Source organism: Panicum virgatum, chromosome 2K (genome assembly GCF_016808335.1).
Source record: "Panicum virgatum strain AP13 chromosome 2K, P.virgatum_v5, whole genome shotgun sequence".
In the NCBI taxonomy this organism is placed as follows: domain Eukaryota; kingdom Viridiplantae; phylum Streptophyta; class Magnoliopsida; order Poales; family Poaceae; genus Panicum; species Panicum virgatum.
The window spans coordinates 31,490,022-31,512,407 of NC_053137.1; positions in this window are offsets into that span (position 1 = coordinate 31,490,022).

Below are 22,386 nucleotides of genomic sequence, written 5' to 3' on the forward strand. Positions count from 1 at the left end.
CTTAACGAAACCAACGTAGTTTTCAGAAATACCTTGTTGGTCAAATTTTATACGGAAATCGATTTTTAAGGTTCCAACACCTCTGGTGTATGCTTGCAGCTCTAATACCAGCTGTGGCAGAACCACCTAAATTATCCCGGCTCAAGTGCGCTGGCCTTCACCATAAAGGCAACACCGGCTCAAATGCACTTCAAACGGAACAATTCTTGGTCTGTCGGTGTTATCGCCGTAAATTAACAGGATTAATTTATGGGCCGAAAGCAGGATGGGCTTAAAGCAGAAGATTGAAGAAGGTTTGTAAATCGGCTCCTGCGTGAGTATTTGGGCCTCATGGGCCATGTATCTTAGATTTATTTTAAGATTAGAGATAGAGTCCGATCGGGACAAGATTAGTTTAGATTGTTTCCCAAGTCTCCGGACTATAAATATGTACCCTATGTTATTCATGAAGGAAGAACGTCATCACGTCTCGCAAACAATAATCTCGGCACATCGCCACCCCTAATCCTAGGGTTTCATCCAAGTAAGCGCCATGCTGCCCTGATCGCTTCTCGCGATCAGGGCAGCATTGTTCTTGCTTTTACCTTGGTATTACTTGTACTGAAGCATTTTTGATGGCAAGTAATGCTAGTTATCTTGATGTTCGTAGCATGGCTTTTAGTAGATCTATTGTGCCTTGTTGTTTATCATCTACGAATATCATGTTGTCTCTGTGCGGTCACGTTTCAATCTTATGCTAGTTCTTGTCATATAGGATTAGTTGCACAGAGACGACACCCTGCTTCTTTTATGTTTAGTAGATCTGATCTGTTACGGTTTGCTCTTATTCTTAAGAGTTGGCGTAATATCTGCTAGGTTAGGCCTTGCAAACGGGTTGGATGATCCGGTGGTGTTTTAGATGCTTTATCTTAGCTTTAACAGGGAATTGATCCGGGAATCGGCTCCCGCTAGTTCTTAGGCCTCTGTTTTTTGTTATGGTTTAGTTATCTGTTACGTTCATTAGGCCCAGTTACGTGTAGGGCGTTCCAATCCAGCAGTGAAGATTTTACCGTTGTGGATTAGATCAATTAGATTTAATTGAAGCAGTTTTATAGTTATTTGCTTTATCTGTCAACATCCGGATGCAAATAGATCCCATTTGACACCGGGACTCGATCGACTCTTTAAAGCCGATGCAAGAGTCGTCCCGGGGAGCCGAGTACGGCTCGAACTTACATTTCCACGTGTTTGTGTATGCAGGTCAATCATCGCAAGCACGTCTGCACCTTCCTGATCGGGTATAGGTCAGGTGGCACGCCCTGCGTTTTCACAAGCCACGGCGTGTTGCTGGAATTGCGGGCCGTCGACGAGGGAGCAGTGCCTGCCAGCGCCCCAGCGACCTCCCGGCTCTTCATGTTGCCTGTTGCTGCTCGTCGGTGGGTTTCGACCGACAACACATTCTGGCACGCCCGGTGGGACACTCATCAACAGCAACGCCCACCGCAGAGATGACGGGAGTTCAAGATCAAGAACCCGCTCCCAAGCCCATCACGTATGAAGAGCTCCCTCCTGAACACAAGAAGAAGTATGACGAGATCAAAGCTCTGCTGGAAGCTGATCTCGTCGGCTCTTTTGAGAGGACCCGCAACCATGGCATCAAGTGGAAGGGGTTCTCACCAGAAGGCGCTCTCAACAATGTAGATCTGTCTATGCCATCAGAAGAGCGCACCAGAGCCCTGCGTCAGGAGATGAACTACATGGTGGCCCATACGCTTCATCGGCACTCTCAGAGCCTGATGAATGAGCTCGAGCGCATGGCTCATCGTGTCATCCAAGAGATAATCAAGAACCAGTACTCTCCATTGGGACCAACCCGTGGGGGGGGTCACGCAGAGGAAGCTGCACTGCATTCTAGGCCGCAATTGCCGTTCTCATTTGCGGTTCCAAAACCACAGAGCGCGCTGATCTACGTCGTCCACAAGATCGGCGGTGATCCTGGAGAAGGCCAGTTCCTCACCGAGCCACCCAAGGAGATCCCGCCCGGCTACACGTGTGCCTACATCCCTGACAGCGTCAGTCCAGCATGCTCGGTGCAGATGGTAAACCCAGGAGCTTCTGGAGTAGACGCGGAGAAACAAGCGTGGCTGGCAAAGTATGCTACCGGGCCTAGTGCTGAGCCATCGGCCCCAGGAGTCCTTAGTGTGGAGCAGGTCAGTGCAATACTGAGAGACCAGTTTGGCATCCTGCCCAAGAGGAAAGCAATCGGCTATTCCAAGCCATATCCAGGTGACTACGATTTGATCCCATTGCCACCCAAGTATCGGCTCCCTGAGTTTACCAAGTTCAACGGGTCAGAAGGAGCCAGCTCCATAGAGCACGTGAGCCGATATTTAACGTAGCTTGGGATGATCTCAGTATCGGATCCGTTGAGGGTCCGGTTCTTCGGCCAATCTCTTACAGGCCCAGCTTTTGGATGGTACGCGTCGTTGGCTCCAGATTCGATTCGAACATGGAGGCAGCTGGAAGATCAATTCCATACCAGTATCACTCAGAGGCTGCTGAAGCTGGAATTGCCGACCTCGTCCAAGTCAGGTAAAAGCGAGGAGAGACTGTGTCAGAGTATATACAGCGCTTCAGAGAGGTCAAGAACCGATGCTACTCATCGCGCATCACATAGAAGGAGTGTAACACCCGGTTTATAAAAGAACATAAACCGAGCAATCATATACGTGCCAGGATCAAGTCACACGTATATACAACAGAATGAACAGTATATCATAGCACATATCACGTAAAAAGACATAATAAAGCGAATACGAATGTTATTTATTACAATAATGACAAAATGTCTGATACAGCGAAAGCGAAGTGCAAGTACGATAAAAGCTCTCCGAAGCTGAACAGGGCGCCACAGGGACGTCGACTGGGAGACGAACGCCTAGAAGTCCTCGTAGTCCTGGTAGCGCTGGACGAACTCCCTCGTGTCGGCAGGAACTGAGCAGCAGTAGCGTAGCCAAGAGGAAAAAGTAGAGAAGAGGCAAGAGTGAGTACACAACCGTACTCAACAAGTATAACACAAACTATGAGGCTCTAAGGTTGGCTGACTCAACTGCATTAGCTTTTAAGTCTTGGCAAAATTTTATTTAAGCTATTTACTACTAGTTGATGAATTACCATTAACCCAGTTACATAGTAATTAGTCAAGTTTAATCATGTAACTACTGAGAAACCAAACCAAAACCAAGCCACCAAGGTAACCCCGAGAAGCACCTCCCTCGTCGGAAGGAGATAACTTCACTAATCAAAAGGAGGATCTGGGCCGCTCATAACCGTGAGCACGGCTAGTATACCAGTTTTACACTCTGCAGAGGTTGCACATCTTTACCCACAAGTCGTGAGCTACGCCAGTTGTTCATCACACTTCCTTAGGTGAGATGACTAGCGACTCACTACGAGGCCTTTACAAAGAATCTCGTTGGTAAGGAGTAACCGCGAGGGTGGATCAGCGACCATGGAGCAGGTCTAGTGGGCGTCAAGACACAGGTATGCCGACCAAGCACAGACGAGGCCACTCAGCACGAGGGCCATAGAAGCTTACCGCCCCTGCCCCGCAGGTAAGTTACTCCGAACCAAAAAGACCTAATTATTACGCCAAGTCTATCCCATTCTAGCCTTGTGGTAGCGCTGTTGTCCCAGGTTGTCGCTCTATGAACCGGTCCTTATGGAGAGTAGCCAACCGGCAGTAAGCACCGTGCTGGCTCCCTAAACCATGTTTCTATCAAACATATTTTAACGGGACGTGAACCACCCAAGCACGAAGCACAGAGGGCCACTCCCAGAATTAAGTTGCATAAACCATTAATCAAATTAATTAAAAAGGACCATTATATGTTATAGCGCGACCTAGCACAACTAACCAAAATGCAACCCAAGGGATATATATAAAGGATATAAAGTGGCTAGGAATGTCCTTATAGGCATACAGTATTAAAATGCAGTATGAAATTGTAATTAAAGGTGATAGGTTGTTCATGTTATACTTGCCTTCCTCGTACTGCTCTGGCTGCTGCTCAAACTGCTCCGAAGATGGCTGCTCCGGTAACTGGTACTGGGGCTCCTCAGATGGATCAACGTCTACTCACGAACACATGGCCAAAACAATGCACAATAATAAGCATACAAGCAAATACTAACAAAAAGCTAAGAAACAGTACATCAATACATAAAAACTCTGTAACACCCGGTTTATAAAAGAACATAAACCGAGCAATCATATACGTGCCAGGATCAAGTCACACGTATATACAACAGAATGAACAGTATATCATAGCACATATCACGTAAAAAGACATAATAAAGCGAATACGAATGTTATTTATTACAATAATGACAAAATGTCTGATACAGCGAAAGCGAAGTGCAAGTACGATAAAAGCTCTCCGAAGCTGAACAGGGCGCCACAGGGACGTCGACTGGGAGACGAACGCCTAGAAGTCCTCGTAGTCCTGGTAGCGCTGGACGAACTCCCTCGTGTCGGCAGGAACTGAGCAGCAGTAGCGTAGCCAAGAGGAAAAAGTAGAGAAGAGGCAAGAGTGAGTACACAACCGTACTCAACAAGTATAACACAAACTATGAGGCTCTAAGGTTGGCTGACTCAACTGCATTAGCTTTTAAGTCTTGGCAAAATTTTATTTAAGCTATTTACTACTAGTTGATGAATTACCATTAACCCAGTTACATAGTAATTAGTCAAGTTTAATCATGTAACTACTGAGAAACCAAACCAAAACCAAGCCACCAAGGTAACCCCGAGAAGCACCTCCCTCGTCGGAAGGAGATAACTTCACTAATCAAAAGGAGGATCTGGGCCGCTCATAACCGTGAGCACGGCTAGTATACCAGTTTTACACTCTGCAGAGGTTGCACATCTTTACCCACAAGTCGTGAGCTACGCCAGTTGTTCATCACACTTCCTTAGGTGAGATGACTAGCGACTCACTACGAGGCCTTTACAAAGAATCTCGTTGGTAAGGAGTAACCGTGAGGGTGGATCAGCGACCATGGAGCAGGTCTAGTGGGCGTCAAGACACAGGTACGCCGACCAAGCACAGACGAGGCCACTCAGCACGAGGGCCATAGAAGCTTATCGCCCCTGCCCCGCAGGTAAGTTACTCCGAACCAAAAAGACCTAATTATTACGCCAAGTCTATCCCATTCTAGCCTTGTGGTAGCGCTGTTGTCCCAGGTTGTCGCTCTATGAACCGGTCCTTATGGAGAGTAGCCAACCGGCAGTAAGCACCGTGCTGGCTCCCTAAACCATGTTTCTATCAAACATATTTTAACGGGACGTGAACCACCCAAGCACGAAGCACAGAGGGCCACTCCCAGAATTAAGTTGCATAAACCATTAATCAAATTAATTAAAAAGGACCATTATATGTTATAGCGCGACCTAGCACAACTAACCAAAATGCAACCCAAGGGATATATATAAAGGATATAAAGTGGCTAGGAATGTCCTTATAGGCATACAGTATTAAAATGCAGTATGAAATTGTAATTAAAGGTGATAGGTTGTTCATGTTATACTTGCCTTCCTCGTACTGCTCTGGCTGCTGCTTAAACTACTCCGAAGATGGCTGCTCCGGTTACTGGTACTGGGGCTCCTCAGATGGATCAACGTCTACTCACGAACACATGGCCAAAACAATGCACAATAATAAGCATACAAGCAAATACTAACAAAAAGCTAAGAAACAGTACATCAATACATAAAAACTCTGTAACACCCGGTTTATAAAAGAACATAAACCGAGCAATCATATACGTGCCAGGATCAAGTCACACGTATATACAACAGAATGAACAGTATATCATAGCACATATCACGTAAAAAGACATAATAAAGCGAATACGAATGTTATTTATTACAATAATGACAAAATGTCTGATACAGCGAAAGCGAAGTGCAAGTACGATAAAAGCTCTCCGAAGCTGAACAGGGCGCCACAGGGACGTCGACTGGGAGACGAACGCCTAGAAGTCCTCGTAGTCCTGGTAGCGCTGGACGAACTCCCTCGTGTCGGCAGGAACTGAGCAGCAGTAGCGTAGCCAAGAGGAAAAAGTAGAGAAGAGGCAAGAGTGAGTACACAACCGTACTCAACAAGTATAACACAAACTATGAGGCTCTAAGGTTGGCTGACTCAACTGCATTAGCTTTTAAGTCTTGGCAAAATTTTATTTAAGCTATTTACTACTAGTTGATGAATTACCATTAACCCAGTTACATAGTAATTAGTCAAGTTTAATCATGTAACTACTGAGAAACCAAACCAAAACCAAGCCACCAAGGTAACCCCGAGAAGCACCTCCCTCGTCGGAAGGAGATAACTTCACTAATCAAAAGGAGGATCTGGGCCGCTCATAACCGTGAGCACGGCTAGTATACCAGTTTTACACTCTGCAGAGGTTGCACATCTTTACCCACAAGTCGTGAGCTACGCCAGTTGTTCATCACACTTCCTTAGGTGAGATGACTAGCGACTCACTACGAGGCCTTTACAAAGAATCTCGTTGGTAAGGAGTAACCGTGAGGGTGGATCAGCGACCATGGAGCAGGTCTAGTGGGCGTCAAGACACAGGTACGCCGACCAAGCACAGACGAGGCCACTCAGCACGAGGGCCATAGAAGCTTATCGCCCCTGCCCCGCAGGTAAGTTACTCCGAACCAAAAAGACCTAATTATTACGCCAAGTCTATCCCATTCTAGCCTTGTGGTAGCGCTGTTGTCCCAGGTTGTCGCTCTATGAACCGGTCCTTATGGAGAGTAGCCAACCGGCAGTAAGCACCGTGCTGGCTCCCTAAACCATGTTTCTATCAAACATATTTTAACGGGACGTGAACCACCCAAGCACGAAGCACAGAGGGCCACTCCCAGAATTAAGTTGCATAAACCATTAATCAAATTAATTAAAAAGGACCATTATATGTTATAGCGCGACCTAGCACAACTAACCAAAATGCAACCCAAGGGATATATATAAAGGATATAAAGTGGCTAGGAATGTCCTTATAGGCATACAGTATTAAAATGCAGTATGAAATTGTAATTAAAGGTGATAGGTTGTTCATGTTATACTTGCCTTCCTCGTACTGCTCTGGCTGCTGCTTAAACTACTCCGAAGATGGCTGCTCCGGTTACTGGTACTGGGGCTCCTCAGATGGATCAACGTCTACTCACGAACACATGGCCAAAACAATGCACAATAATAAGCATACAAGCAAATACTAACAAAAAGCTAAGAAACAGTACATCAATACATAAAAACAGCAAGAATAACTAAGCCTAAACTGTTCTACACGTTACTACGATCGCGTGGACATAAAGAACGCTAAAAACGGAGCTAAAACGCGTAAACTAGGCCTAAAACAAGGTTCAGGGGCTTATTTGTAAGAAAAACAGGGTTCCAGGGGCTTTTCTGCAAAAACTGAGGGCCTAAACATAATTAAAGATTAGATATGAGGGCCAGCGTGCAAAAGACAAGGTGCTGGACCGCGGGTTTGAAATCTGGAAAGGTTAGGGTGTTCCCTGTAAAAATTTGGGCTGATCTGTAAATATGTTTACAAAGGCAAGGACTGCGGGTTGATATTCGGAAAGGCGGGGGTCTCTTTAACAAAATTCCAAGGCTGAACTGGTACGCGTGGATCCAGGCCGCTGGATCCGGATCTAACGGCTCGGAGCGGATGGAAACGGGATCTAATCTGATCCGTTGGCCACGGATCGGACGGTTCTGGAAGAAGGGGCGCGCAGGCGGCGGCGCGAGTCGCCGGACTTGAGGTTTCCGCGGCGGCGCTCGTCGATTCCTCGCCGGACTTGGCCTAACTAGCGTTCCTGGGGTTGATTCAAGTAGCGGTTTGGCCCAGGAGCATGAGTGTGACATGCGTAAACCACTGGGCGTGTCTGTGCGGGTCTACAGCGGCTCTAGCAGGGTGCGCAATGGCGGAGCGGCCATCGCGCTCCGGCGAGTTGGCGCAGAGGTGCTCGGTTGTTAAGGAGGAAGGGAGAAAGGGGGCTGGGGGAATCCTTACTACTCCATGAAGCTCATGCGGTGCTCGAAAACGGCACAGAGGGCTCGCAGCAGTGGATCCTCCGCGGCGTGGCGGCCCGGTGATGCTCCGGTGAGCAAATCCCGTGCGGAGCTGTGCAGGCGTGGCTACTAGCGTTTGGGGCGCGCTGTAGAAGGAAGATGGGATGGGGGAGGGAGGCAAGGGCGCGTTTAAAGAGGGAGGCCGAGCCTCGGCGTGCGGGTCGCCGTGAAAACAGACGCCGTGATCCACGCGGAGTCGTTGCGGCTCGGGTCTATTGGGCCCAGGAGTGTGCTTCTAGAAGGGAAACGAGGTCGTTCCGGGTGAGGGGCTGCAGGTGGGGTTCGTGCCCGGGGCGGCTCGGGTGAGGCAGGCGGCCCACGGCGCAGCGAGACTCGAGCGGGGCAGAGGAACTCGGCGAGCAGAGTCGCGCGGCACGGGGAAGAAGAAAGGAAGGGAGGGGGAGGGGGCGCCGACAGGCGGGGCCAGGCTGCCAGAGAGAGGAGGCGCTGGCCTCTGCGGGCTGGGCCGGAGGCTGCGCGAGTGGCGTGGGGTGGGGGCGAGCGGGATGCTGGGCTGAGAGGAAAAAGGGAAGGTGGTTCGCGGGCTGGCTGCTGGCGCCTGGTGAGCTGGGCCAAAGTGGGTTGGACCGGCGTTGGGCTTTGGCGGGGAAGGGGAGAAAGGTTGGGCCGGACCGGGTGTTTGGGCCACGCAGTGAGAGTGTTGGGTGGGCCGCTGAGTGAGGGAGAAGGGATGGGTTGGGCTGAGGTTTGGCAGCTTGGGCCGGGTTGATTTGGAGTTTTGGGCTAGATTTGCTTAAAGGGTTTTGGACTCCTTTTCCTCTTCTATTTCTTTTCCTTTCTAACTCTAATTCTAATTCCTATTCAAACTCAACCAAACTAGTTGAATTCAATGTTGAATTTGAATTCAACTCAAACACTCAAACAGGTAAAATAAATGCACCAGCATGAATGCAACATTAAAAGTAGACCTATGATAAAATTTTAATTACTTAAGGAACAAAAATTAGATTAAATGCAAGACTAACACAATAATCCTTAGAAAATTAAATAAAGTCAATTAAATTTATTATTAAATATTGAAAATTAAATTAGGGTGTTACAAGGAGGCAATCGACTTGGCTGTTCTGGGGCTCGCTAAGCCGATCAAGGATCTGGCTTTCTAGCTGGAGTTCACATCTCTGGCGCACCTGGTGCAGAAGCTTACGGCATACGAGCTTTATCATCCTGAGCTGTACCAGGACAAGTTTAAGCGCCATGTGAACATGGCCCAGGCGAATGAATCTGACGATTCTGGTGAGGAGCAAGAAGTGGCCGTGGCAGAGTGGACTCGGGGGGCAAACCCTGTCTCGTGCAAGTGGATCAAACAGCAGGGGCTTGCGAAGGGCTTCGACTTCTACGTGACCAAAGCAGAGCAGATATTTGATCTGCTCCTCAAAGAAAAATAGCTGAAGCTCCCAGAGAATCACAAGCTACCGACGGCACAAGAGTTGCAGGGGAGACTATACTGTAAATGGCACCACTCGTTCACTCATGCCACGGGCGAATGTAAGGAGCTGCGTCGTCAGATCCAATCGGCTATCGAGCAAGGCCGATTAATTTTGGCTCAACACACGATGAAGGTCGACACGAAGCCCTTCCCACAAGCCAACGTGGTAGAGTTGTCGGACTTCACTCCTATGGGCCAAAATTTTTCATTCCAGATCAACATGGCGGGGCCCGTACGCCGTCATGACGAGCAAAGGAGAGAGGCCGTTTCTGGCAAGGCCCCAGGGTCAAGATGAACCAGGGCAACAGCATATTATTGAGGAGCAAGTGCGTCACATCCGTAACCAGCTTTCTGCTTCCGATCGGCTTCTGGAAAAGTATGAATATCAGCACAAGTTGCGTCGCCGATATCAATCGGAAGAAGAGGAGTACGAGTACCCCACAGGGAGAACACTGGGAAGGCGCCAGGCTGTACGCGACCACTGGCATTGCCCGTTCTTCAGGTACTGTTGGAATTCCGGCATGAGCCGATTGCCTACCATAGATGATTGCTTGGAGTGCAGGCCTCGGACACGCCAGCCAGGTGAAACACCAGTGTTCCGGCGCTTGGGTTCCAAGGTGCGTCACGATGATCACGTCCACCGGTCATCCAGGGGTGATTCCGAGCCAGAAGAAGAAGACAGGTACCATCGCCCAAGGTGGTGTCCTGACGAGCTTAATCGGTCACAGAAGCGCAGAGTGCAGTGCTTGCGTAATCTGGAAGAGGCAGAAGCAAAGTACCTCGACGTCCTAAGGAAGGCGCGACCGGATCTCGCGGAACAGGTCAAGCGACCGCGAAGGGAGGAGAGGCGCCCTCCAAGAAAAGAGTGGCGCCCCAAGCAGACGAAAGCCGATGAGAAGCTATCGGCTGATGTGAACATGGTGTTCGTGCTCCCGTCAGAATTCCGGGCACACCAGCCGGAGGATTCGCCTGTTGCACAGTTGGATCTGGGCCCACAGTCGATCGTCTTCGAGAAGCCAAAGGAAAAAAGCTACAAACATTTGAAAGGGCTATATCTCAAGGACTTCATCAACGGCAAACCCGTCAACAGGATGTTGGTCGACACCGGCGCTGCAGTCAACCTGATGCCATATTCAGTGCTGCGCCGGTTGGGACGTTCTTCTGCCGACCTAATTAAGACCAATGTGATGCTCAACGACTTCAACGGACAACCATCAGAGGCAATGGGGGTCCTTAATGTGGAGCTGACAGTGGGTCGCAAGACTGTGCCAACATCGTTCTTCATCGTCAACAGCAAGAGTACATACACAGTACTGCTTGGGAGGGACTGGATTCATGCCAACTGCTGTATCCCTTCCACAATGCATCAGTATCTGGTCCAATGGGATGGCGATGAAGTAGAAGTGGTCCCTGCAGACGATTCCAGCGAAGTCTCGCTTGCAGATATGAATGCCTGGGACGCAGAACGACAAGAGCCGATCTCAGGGATCACCCTGGAAGATTGTGATCGGATCGAAGTGACAAAAAATGGACTGAGGCTGGTCTTATCCACTGGCCTCACAGAGTAAAAGCATCCTGGCATGCTACGGCGTGAAATAGAAACAGAGAGGCCGGTCCCAGCGATCGGCCCCGAAAAATAGAAAAATTCTATTCGGGGTTGGAATTGTTACATCATGTACATACGATGGCCTTCTCCAGCAGTTGGCCACTCACTGTTTATTTGGTTTTGGATGATAGTGGAAGTATAGAAGCGGCCAGCCCATGCGGTTGGCCAAATAATTTTTCTTATCATCTCCCTGTGTTTGCCGCTGACCTTGTGGATAACGAAGACTCGCCTGCGTTCGCAGCTGGTTTTTCAAACAACGGCAAGCTGGGATACGGGTTCACGTCAGCTGATGATTTGGAAGAGGTTGACATCGGTCCTAGGGATAAGCCACGACCGACATTTATCAGCAAGAAGTTGGATCCGGTCTTGCGTGAGGAGATGATTACACTACTGAAAGAGTATCGGGATTGTTTTGCGTGGGATTACACTGAGATGCCCGGTCTAGACAGAAGCATCGTCGAGCATCGGCTCCCGCTCAAGAAAGGGTTTCGGCCGTTTCAGCAACGAGCGCGTCAGATGAAGGCCGAAGTCCTAGAAGAAGTCAAGAAAGAGGTGGAGAAGATGTTGGATGCTGGATTCATCAGGCCGTGCCGGTATGCAGAATGGATCTCTAGCGTGGTGCCGGTACAAAAGAAGGATGGCCGATGGCGTGTCTGCGTCGATTTTAGAGATCTCAACAGAGCGACGCCAAAGGACGAGTACCTGATGCCTGTTGCAGAGACATTGATCAACGCAGCTGCCGGCCACAAGATGATGAGTTTTATGGACGGTAATGCCGGCTACAACCAGATCTTCATGGCCCCAGAAGATGTGAACAAGACCGCGTTCAGAGTACCAGGCGTGGTCGGCTTGTTCGAATATTTGGTGATGACCTTTGGACTGAAAAATGCCGGTGCAACGTACCAACGTGCTATGAATTACATTTTTCATGATCTCATCGGCAAACTGGTAGAGATCTATATTGATGATGTCGTGGTCAAGTCCAAATCAGCTGGGGGCATCTAGAAGATCCGCGTCAAGTTTTAGAGCGGACTCGAAGGTTTGGGCTTAAAATGAACCCAAAGAAGTGCGCCTTTGGAGTATCGGCCGGTCAATTTCTGGGATTCTTGGTGCATGAATGGGGAATCGAGATCGGCCTGAAAAGTCAAGAAGCTGTGAAGACGATGAAGCCACCAACTACGAAGAAAGAGTTGCAGAAGCTCATCGGTAAAATTAACTTTGTCACACGATTTATTTCTAATCTGTCTGAGCGCATTGAACCGTTCATGGGTTTAGTAAAGATCAAATCCGACGATGAGTTTCGCTGGGGGGCAGAACAGCAGCAAGCTTTCGATGAAATTAAAGAATATTTGTCCAAGCCTCTAGTGTTGGTTCCTCCTCAGCAAGATAGGTCGTTCTACGTGTACCTATCCGTGGGTGACACTTCCATTGCTTCGGTGTTGGTCTAGAAGCACGACGGCCAGGAGAGGGTGGTTTTCTACCTCAGCATGCGCATGTTAGACGCCGAGACCAGGTACCCTGAAATTGAGAAGCTTTGCCTTTACTTATTCTTTACATGTATGAAGCTTCGTCATATTTTGCTCACGGCGGAAACAATTGTCATATGCAAATCGGATGTCATAAAGCATATGCTGTCGGCTCCTGTCCTGAAAAGCCGGCTTGGAAAATGGATGTTTGCATTATCAGAGTTCGATATTCGGTATCAGCCTGCAAAAGCAGTTAAAGGACAGGCACTGGCGGATCTTGTAGCAGACAGGATCAGCACGGATATTGCCGCACTATTTATTCGTGATTGGGCTATGTTTTTCGACGGATCGGCTTGTGATGATGGATGCGGTGTGGGAATTCTGTTGGTGTCGCCTCGAGGGGCGACTTACTCCTTTTCCATCAGGATGACTGCCCCGTGCACCAATAATTTGGTGGAATATGAAGCCGTTCGCAAAGGGATGGAACTACTCCTTGAAGCTGGTGCAGAAGCGGTGGAAATTTTTGGAGATTCAAAGCTGGTGATTTCTCAGCTCACGAAAGAATATAGATGTGAGAGCGAGGCTTTTTTTCCGATATGGATGCAGTGCCGTGAGTTGATGTCACAATTCAGGTACATCAATTTCCACTGGATACGCAGAACTCTGAACAATGAAGCCAATGACTTGGCTCAGATGGATTCTAGCTACAAAGAAACAGCCGATGGAGTCGACGTAGAGGTTCAGTTTCAGGACCCTGGAGACTGGAGAGCCGATATCTTCAATTACTTGAAGGATTCGGCTCGGGGGGCACCCAGAAGGATAAGACTCAAGGCCATGAAGTATGTTCTGATAGGGGATAACATGTTCTACAGGACCTTGGAAGGACTACTGCTTAAATGTCTGGGACCTTCAGAGTCAAATCGGCTCTTGCATGAGGTTCATGAAGGAGCCAGCGGTACTCATCAATCGGCTCATAAGATGAAGTGGCTGATTAGGCGATTAGGTTATTACTGGCCCACTATGCTTGAAGATTGCTTCAAATATTACAAAGGATGTCAGGCATGACAGAGGTTTGGCAAAATTCAGATAGTGCCAGCATCAGTGATGAATCCTATCATCAAACCGTAGCCATTCAGAGGTTAGGCCATGGACATGATTGGTCAGATCAACCCGTCGTCTAGCAAGGGTCACCAATGGGTATTAGCTGCTATAGATTATTTCACAAAATGGGTAGAAGCAGTGCCCATGAGGTCAGTAGCGTCGAAAGATGTGATTGGCTTTGTCAAAGAGCATATCATTCACAGATTTGGGATTCCTCAAACTATTACGACCGATGGAGGGTCGGTTTTTATATCAGAGGAATTCAGGAAGTTTGCCGATGACATGAGAATTAAGCTGATCAGATCATCTCCATATTATGCCCAGGCTAATGGACAAGCTGAAGCATCCAACCAGAGCCTCGTCAAGCTCATAAAGAGAAATATCGATGAATATCCTAGGCGCTGGTATGAGGTTTTGTCAGAGGCTTTGTGGGCATATCGTATTTCATGTCACAGATCCACCAAGACATCGCCGTATCATTTAGTATACGGCCAAGACGCTGTGCTACCATGGGAAATTACGGCTGGATCAAGGCGTGTCAAGTTCCATAATGATCTATCTGCTGAACAGTATGCAGCCTTGATGAACGATAATGTGGAGGATCTGACAGAGCTAAGGCTTTGGTCACTGGAGAAGATCAAGGAGAATAAGGCTAAAGTTGCTCGTGCGTACAACAAGAAGGTCAAGCCAAAGAATTTTCAGGTTGGAGACTTGGTTTGGGAGGCAGTATTGCCATTGGGAACTAAAGATAGAAAATATGGAAAGTGGTCTCCGACTTGGCATGGACCATACAAGATTGATCAAGTCCTACCTGGGAATGCATACATGCTTGAGGAGCTAGACGGTGTCGAGTTTCCTATTGCTGTTAATGGTCAACACCTCAAGAAGTATTTCCCGAGTATGTGGGAAAGCGAGTAACAAGAGCCGATGAGATCCATCTGGCTATACTGAGATAGGCCAACACGTTGAGTTGGCCGGTAAAAGAAAAAACAGAGATAGGCCAACACGTTGAGTTGGCCGGTAAAAAAGAAAGAGATAGGCCAACACGTTGAGTTGGCCGGTAAAAAAAATGAATAAGAAGCCAACACGCTGAGTTGGCTAGTAAAAATACATATGAGAAGCAAGATAGCCGATGTGCGACCATCGACTTAAGATGTTTTAAATGAGTACAAGTTTCAGGTTTAACAGGCCACATCAGATGTTTTCTGAACAGTTCTACTAGTTCAGGAATTTTTCTATGGCATCGATGGCGTCCGCACGTACAGCATCAGCTCTTGCAATGATTTCTTCGTCGTCCTTGTCATCGCCTGATATTATCTGTCGACTCAAGGTGCTTATCTCTACAAACTCTGCCTGTATTTGTTCAGTCATTTCTTGGGCTTCCTGCCTAGAGTTTGTGATCGAAGCTTGCTCTTCTTGGATTAGTCTTTGGGTAGTGCGGACCTTTTCTTCAAGTTTGATCAGTTCCTTTTCCAAGAGGTTGAGTCATCTTGTGTTCTCGGAGACATCAGCTTTAGCATCCAGAGTTGCTTTCTTTTGGTTGAGGGCTTTGCACTTTTGAGCTATGTCAGTTTTCAGAGAGACTTGAGAACGATGTGCTTCTATTCTTTGTTGAGCTGCTTTTGCCTCTGCCCGAAAGAAAGGAAGATGGCCGGCTGGCCAGAGTTTGACTCGAAGTAATTCTGGAAACTGGGATTCTATCTGCCCAAGAATTTCTTTTATCTTGCTGGAATCATCAACCAGAGCAGTGATTGGAGCAGATAGTAGATCCTTGATGAATTGAAGCTGATTTGCCAAGTTAGCCGATTGCTGCGAAGATGGTGTTTCTGCTCTGGGGGCAATCAGACCCATTGATGCTGGGTCAAAGGAAAGCAAACCTGAAATATCAAAGCCCTATGGACGTATTTGGAGTTAGAGCAAGATGCATTTATAAAGCTATCGGCTGAATCAGAATTGGTTCTCATGAAAGTTACCTGTTCTGAACAAGAGGTGATGATCGGCTCTGGTGTAGCTGATCCTGTTGGATTGGAGGTGACAACAAGGGCTTCAACTGTGTTAGCTTGTTTGCCATGCATATCCGTCAGAGTGTCTGAAGTTTCAGTTGTTCCAGTATCAACTTCATGAGCGATGATTTCGTGTTGTGTTGGGTTACTGGTTTCAAGGATGTCTTGAGTTGCATCCTGAAAATAGAATTGCAGTCAACCAGAGTACATGTGTATGCAATAAAGAAGGAGTTTTTGAAAGATGAGTTACCTAGTTGGTGTCGGACTCCGATGGACTCGGGGGAGCTGGTGCAGGTTTCTTGATGACTCGCCTCGTGATCATCTTCCTTTTCTTGGTCAAGACTCGGGGGGCAACACGTGCAGAAGTTTGTCTTCGTTTGGAAGCCGACTGAAGTAAGTCTGGGTGAATAGTCATTATCACATTCTTCATTGACAGTGATCCTTTGCAGAAGAGTACATCAGGGGCAATTGGAAGAAAGTGGAATGGCTCCCCGTTGCTGGTCGTAGGTTCTGGACCATCTTGTTGCTGCAAACAGGGTGAGTAAGAATTAGACAAGTGAAAGGATGGATTATCTAGAAAGAGTAAGGTGCATAAATTCAGTACCTCTTCCTCAGGGATTACATATTCAGGATCAATTTGCTGCAGTCGAGGACCTAGAGCTTTCCTGAATACATGTGTTTTACACATTCCCCACCATGTGCTGAAGTCGATTGATGAGGAGGTGAAGGACAGATCGGCTGGTATTGGAATGTGGAGATCATCAAACATGCCGTAGCATCTTGAACTGGTGAGGCCGTCAGGCAGATCGGCTCTGCTCTCCACCAAGTGGTGAATATGGAAGTGGGGAGGGACCTGTCCTAGGCCAAATTGCCGAGCTGCTATGACTGGTTGGTAAGATTCATAACCTGGCTTGATAATTCTGTTAGAAGTGCTAATGCCAACAGGAAGAAAGCCAAGTCGGATCATTAAAGAATATAAATGTCGAGTGTTGTCGTCATCGGCAAAGTTATCTAATCTGAAGGCAATTGGGTTCTCAAAGGATTCAGATTCAGTAAATGGGAAATAGAGTGGATTATCTAGTCCTTTGTAGAAGATTCTGAACCAATTTGCTGCACCTGCTGAATTCAGTTTACTGCCAGAAAGACTAAATAAAGCTTGGACATAGCTGGTGCATCTGATTGGTTTGCCACTTTCATCAGGAAAAGAGTTCTTGGTCAGGCCTTGGAAGTTTGGGATATGATGCTGAAAGTATAGTTGTGCCCACAACTGAATAAACCACCAAGGGCCTCCAGTTCTCAGTTTCTTTTGGTTAAGCAAGTTAGATGTCATCAAATGGAGATATCTGTAGGTTTCTCCAAGGAAAAGTTTACCTAGGCCGGTGCGATTGCCATGGGCCAGGTGATAGGCCAAGGGAAGATAGTTCTTAGTTGGAGCTAAAGAAGGACCACAGAAGATGAAGTGTTCTAGCCAAAGATTTAAGAAGGCTGTGTGTTCCTTCTCAGTCACTGGACCTTTTGTTTTCATGTGCTGACTCATGTAAGTGCCCTAGTTTGTGCAGTTAACCTTGGATGAAAGTTTGAAGGGAACTTCTGCCATTTTATGGGCAGCTGGATTAGGAGATCCAATACCTAGGCCAGTGATCATGGCGACATCTAGCAGAGTGGGAGTCATGGGTCCATGGCCAAAGAGAAAACAGTTCAGGGCATCAGACCAGAAATAGCCGATGGTTTTTAGAAGGTTTTCATCTTTGTCAAGAGGTGATAACGATAAGCTAAGTGCATCGGCTATGTTCAAATCTTGCCATAAGGGCATATGAGTTTTTGCTACTATGCTGTACCATGTAATCCAACTTTCAGGGGGGTTAGGCCAGGCTCTTAAGCAGTCGGCCCAGAGGTTCAGATCGATGTTTTGACTCACAAAAGGAATCCTATTTGCTTCACAAGAGATCAAATCTATGGGATTTTCATAGGTTCGTGGGCCAAGACAGAAAGATTTTGGGTTGGAAGGATGCGGCAAAAGGATGTCTGACACCTGGAGTTCAGAAATTCAGAGGTATGCATACGGCGTCAGGTTTCAGGATTTAAAGTTTCAGAGGCTTAGTAAGCTGAAGAAATCTAAAGGATTAGGCCGAATATTACCTTCAGGCCGCAGATTGCCGCATCATCGATTGCAGAGCTTATCGACTGAGCTACAGAATCTGCCATGGTCCAGATCCGTTGACTTAGGGTTTGTTTGCTGTGGGTTCTGATTCGAATTCTGGGTGCTTGGAGAGTTTTGCTCGAATTTGTAGAGCTTGGTTTTTGAATTACACTCGGATTTGAGAGCTTGTTTCGAGTTCGGTTCAAGGTGGAGGTGTTACTCTACTCTTATGCGGGTTGCTTCTAGTTTGAATTTCGTCGGCTCTTGGATATTTATAGCAGCCTGATGCGTTGCCATCGGCTTTTTGGGAAGTAAGTAAACAAATGCACGGAATTGAAAGAAATTTGATTTCATTAAAGGAAAGTTCATTACAAGGAAAGCCGATTGTTACAAAGGAATTAATCCTTCGGCTTTGTGATCCTACCCTACGATGCTACTACTACTGCTCGTAGGTACCTAGTACCTATGGCGCTTGGGGCTTCGGGCCGGCGCATTCCCGCTGCCATCGTCGTCGTCGTCGTCGTCATCGTCGCTGCTGAAGGCGCTGCTGCCGCCTTCAGACCCGAAGTCGCTCCAGCCATCGCCGCCGCCGCTCTTCTCTTCCTCGCTGTCCTCCTCGGAGGACCCGAGGAACCGAAAGGGCTTTCCGCCCATCGGCTCGTCGTCGTCGGAGGGGGAGTCAATCTCCTCTTCCGAGGAGGAGTCGACTCCCTCCCAAGAGAAGGCGTCGTCTTCACTGCTCTCCAGTTCCTCTTGGAACAGGAACTGGAGGTCTTCTTATCCTTTGGTCTCGGGCTCGTCTTCCTCGGAGATGACCCCAAAATCGAACTCCTCTGCATCCCAATGTAGAGGAGCCAGCGCTTCGTGCGCTGCTATCGGGTCCCATTCGGGGGTCGGCTCTCGGCTCTCTGGGATAGAGTCGATGGAGGAGGCAGAGAGGAAAGAAGAAGGAGGAGATGAGGAGGAGGAAGAAGAGGAATCTCCAAAAGAGTTGGAGCCAGAGGAAGAAGAGATGGCCATGGCTGGTGAAGGATTGGGGTTTTCTGCGCTACTGGCTTTGGGAGGAAGAAGGAGTTCGCTGTGAAGAAGAGCTGATTCGGGGTAAGATTAAATAGTGAGAAGATGGTAGACGGATCGGCAGTTTCACGTTCTACGAGGAGCCAGTTGCAGAGACGTTGCATCTTCCTTGGTGGTTGTGGTGTGTTTAATGAGCATTAACGGGAAGATGAAGCGACGGATTGGTTTTGGAACTATCATTGCCAAAACCAGGGGGCATGTGTTATCGCCGTAAATTAACAGGATTAATTTATGGGCCGAAAGCAGGATGGGTTTAAAGCAGAAGATTGAAGAAGGTTTGTAAATCGGCTCCTGTGTGAGTATTTGGGCCTCATGGGCCATGTATCTTAGATTTATTTTAAGATTAGAGATAGAGTCCGATCGGGACAAGATTAGTTTAGATTATTTCCCAAGTCTCCGGACTATAAATATGTACCCTATGTTATTCATGAAGGAAGAACGTCATCACGTCTCGCAAACAATAATCTCGGCGCATCGCCACCCCTAATCCTAGGGTTTCATCCAAGTAAGCGCCATGCTGCCCTGATCGCTTCTCGCGATCAGGGCAGCATTGTTCTTGCTTTTACCTTGGTATTACTTGTACTGAAGCAAGAGTCGTCCCGGGGAGCCGACTACTGCTCGGACTTACGTTTCCACGTGTTTGTGTATGCAGGTAAATCATCGCAAGCACGTCTACACCTTCCTGATCGGGTATAGGTCAGGTGGCACGCCCTGCGTTTTCACAAGCCGCGGCGCGTTGCTGGAATTGCAGGCCGTCGACGAGGGAGCAGTGCCTGCCAGCGCCCCGGCGACCACCCGGCTCTTCGTGTTGCATGTCGCTGCTCGTCGGTGGGTTTCGACCGACAACAGTCGGGTAACGTCCCGATACAACCACCGGTTCTCGGATCGAACAAGCATACATATTTTACAACACAGGCATAGTATTTATTACAACAAGTTTCAAAGTACTTATTACATATCCAAACTTAGTAAAACATTATACAAGACATAAGTTTCATGTTCAGCGTTTAAGCAGCGGAAAGAAAACTCGACGGTTACAACACGTCGCAAAAGTATACCAAGCTAGCCCAAGCAAGGTATCACTCATCGGGGTCATTGCTAGTCCAAGACGGATCCCACTCTACGGACCAGCCAGGAGGCAAAGAGCAGGGCCAAGACAGATTAGCGATCTGGTCCTCAAAACTCATACCTGAAAAAGGTTTCAACAGCAAGGCTGAGTATTCTAATACTCAGCAAGACTTAACCTTCAACGGGTATACTTAGCCCACCTAGCTAGACTATGCAGGGTTTTGTAAGGCTCTGGTTTCCTTTTGCTGAAAAGCAATAAAGAGTAGGTCCTTACTTCACATTTTAGCTTTCCATATTCTAGTTGATTAACCATTCTATGTAAGCAACTAATCCTATCCAACCATGGTAGAACTTTAGTCAAACATCAAGATTGATCATAATAATGTTGCTCTTATTACTCTGTGTGGCAAAGGGATCAAGCAGTCCCAAACCGTGAGAAGTGGACGATTCGAATCGAAATTTGTTGACCTGGCCAGGCAGACCTAACACACACGTTTGGAACACCGTCGGGTCATTCCCAAACAAACGTTTACCTTTCTTTCCGGCTTGTGGATAGGGTCACTCTCCCCGACTACAGGGCACCAACCTCGTCCCTGCACCCGTGGTGTTGCGCAACATAAACATAAATAAAACCTATCTCTAAGACAGAGTGAAAGGTATATCCACTCCCCGGTCCGATCGGCTACTAGGCTTACCGCGTACCATATTTACGGCATGTGGCTAGTACGTTCAAAAACTTAACCACCGCTACCACACACCGCGACCTTAGCAAGTTCATCAACACATACGGGGTCTCACACAAGGTCATGATATCGAACACGACCCTGTCCGTCATCCTTATATTGATAGCCAAAAGTAAACAAGCAATTCCTATAGAGCTCGCGAGTGACAGGCAATCACTCGACTTTTACCGGTCCTATAAGCTTAGCAATTATTCGAACTCAGGTCTAGTGTTCAGTACATAGGTTCCTAGGATCATGCATCTAGGGTTTCAATTCAAATTCTAAGAACTGTAAATGCACAAGTAAGTAATAACGATAAATGGTAATAATTTGAAATACTGGGTTATGTCCGGGGCTTGCCTTCGCGATAGTCGCTAACTAGATTAGCCTTGGGATCTTCCGGACTTTGGTCCGGGTCTTCAGTCAGTATGGTGGCGTTCAGCTGGGCTTATTGATCACCTTCTTCGGACTCCGGGATCAGCTCATACGTCCCGTCCGCTAAAACAGTCGTATCTATATGTGATGCAAGAAACGGTATTATAAACACACACTTCACAATAAAGTTGCAATTTAAAAGATAACAAACATAACTAAGCATATGGGCAAGCATTTATAGGGTAGATATTTAACAACGATTACTACACAAAACGACAAGATCAACTTCACAAAACAATTTGATTAAACTTACAAAGTAAGTGTTAGTTAGTTTATATAGCATATAAATCATGGTTTGCAAAGAATTGAGTAACTCAGTATACAAATAGTATCTAACTTCAGTAAAATTACTTCAAACAGTAAATACAGAGAGCAATCTACCTTGTAAAATTCATTCCATTTCATGACACCAATTAATCAGAATAAAACAGTTATTCAGACTACACCTAGAGAAAGATCAAATTCTACAGAACAAACTACAGGACTTATGAATCTGAAAATTTTTCAGAACAGGACTCACATGATTATGAACACCTCATAAATGTTTCAGAATTTATATAAGCATAAAACTGAAGTAATAATTTTGACAAAATTAAACCACATATGATAAAACTAATTAGTACAGGAAGTTATATAGTGTTTTTGGATCCTAAATTTTACAGACATGAATATATGACCAAAATACAGTTATACAAAAATTATCAGAATTTTATAGGCAAGGAAACTATTTACCATAATTAAAGTATACTAAACAAGCATTAAATCAAATAAATAGTTAAACAGTTCTAACATTTCTCAAATTTGTTCAACAGCAAGGCTTTAGTAACACATATGCATGGAAAAAATTTCCCACTCATAACTCTAATATTTCTACCACCATAAATACATTAGCATAACTAGTAAATTTAGGAATCTTAAAACTTTTAACTAGTTAAAGATGTCAAAAAGGTTTCAAATTATTACCAAGTACTAGTAACACTGTAAGACACAATCAAGCCAAAAATCACAGACAGTTACTTAGTAGAACTCCTAGAACAAATAAAGCATATTTATTCTTTCCTATTTCTTGGATTAAAATAAAAACCAAAAATGAAGATGTACATGTAACCAAACTTGTAGATCTTGTAACATGGATTCCAAAACATTTGGATTTGCATTTTTCTGATTTTTCTACGAATTTATAAGAATTTTCAAA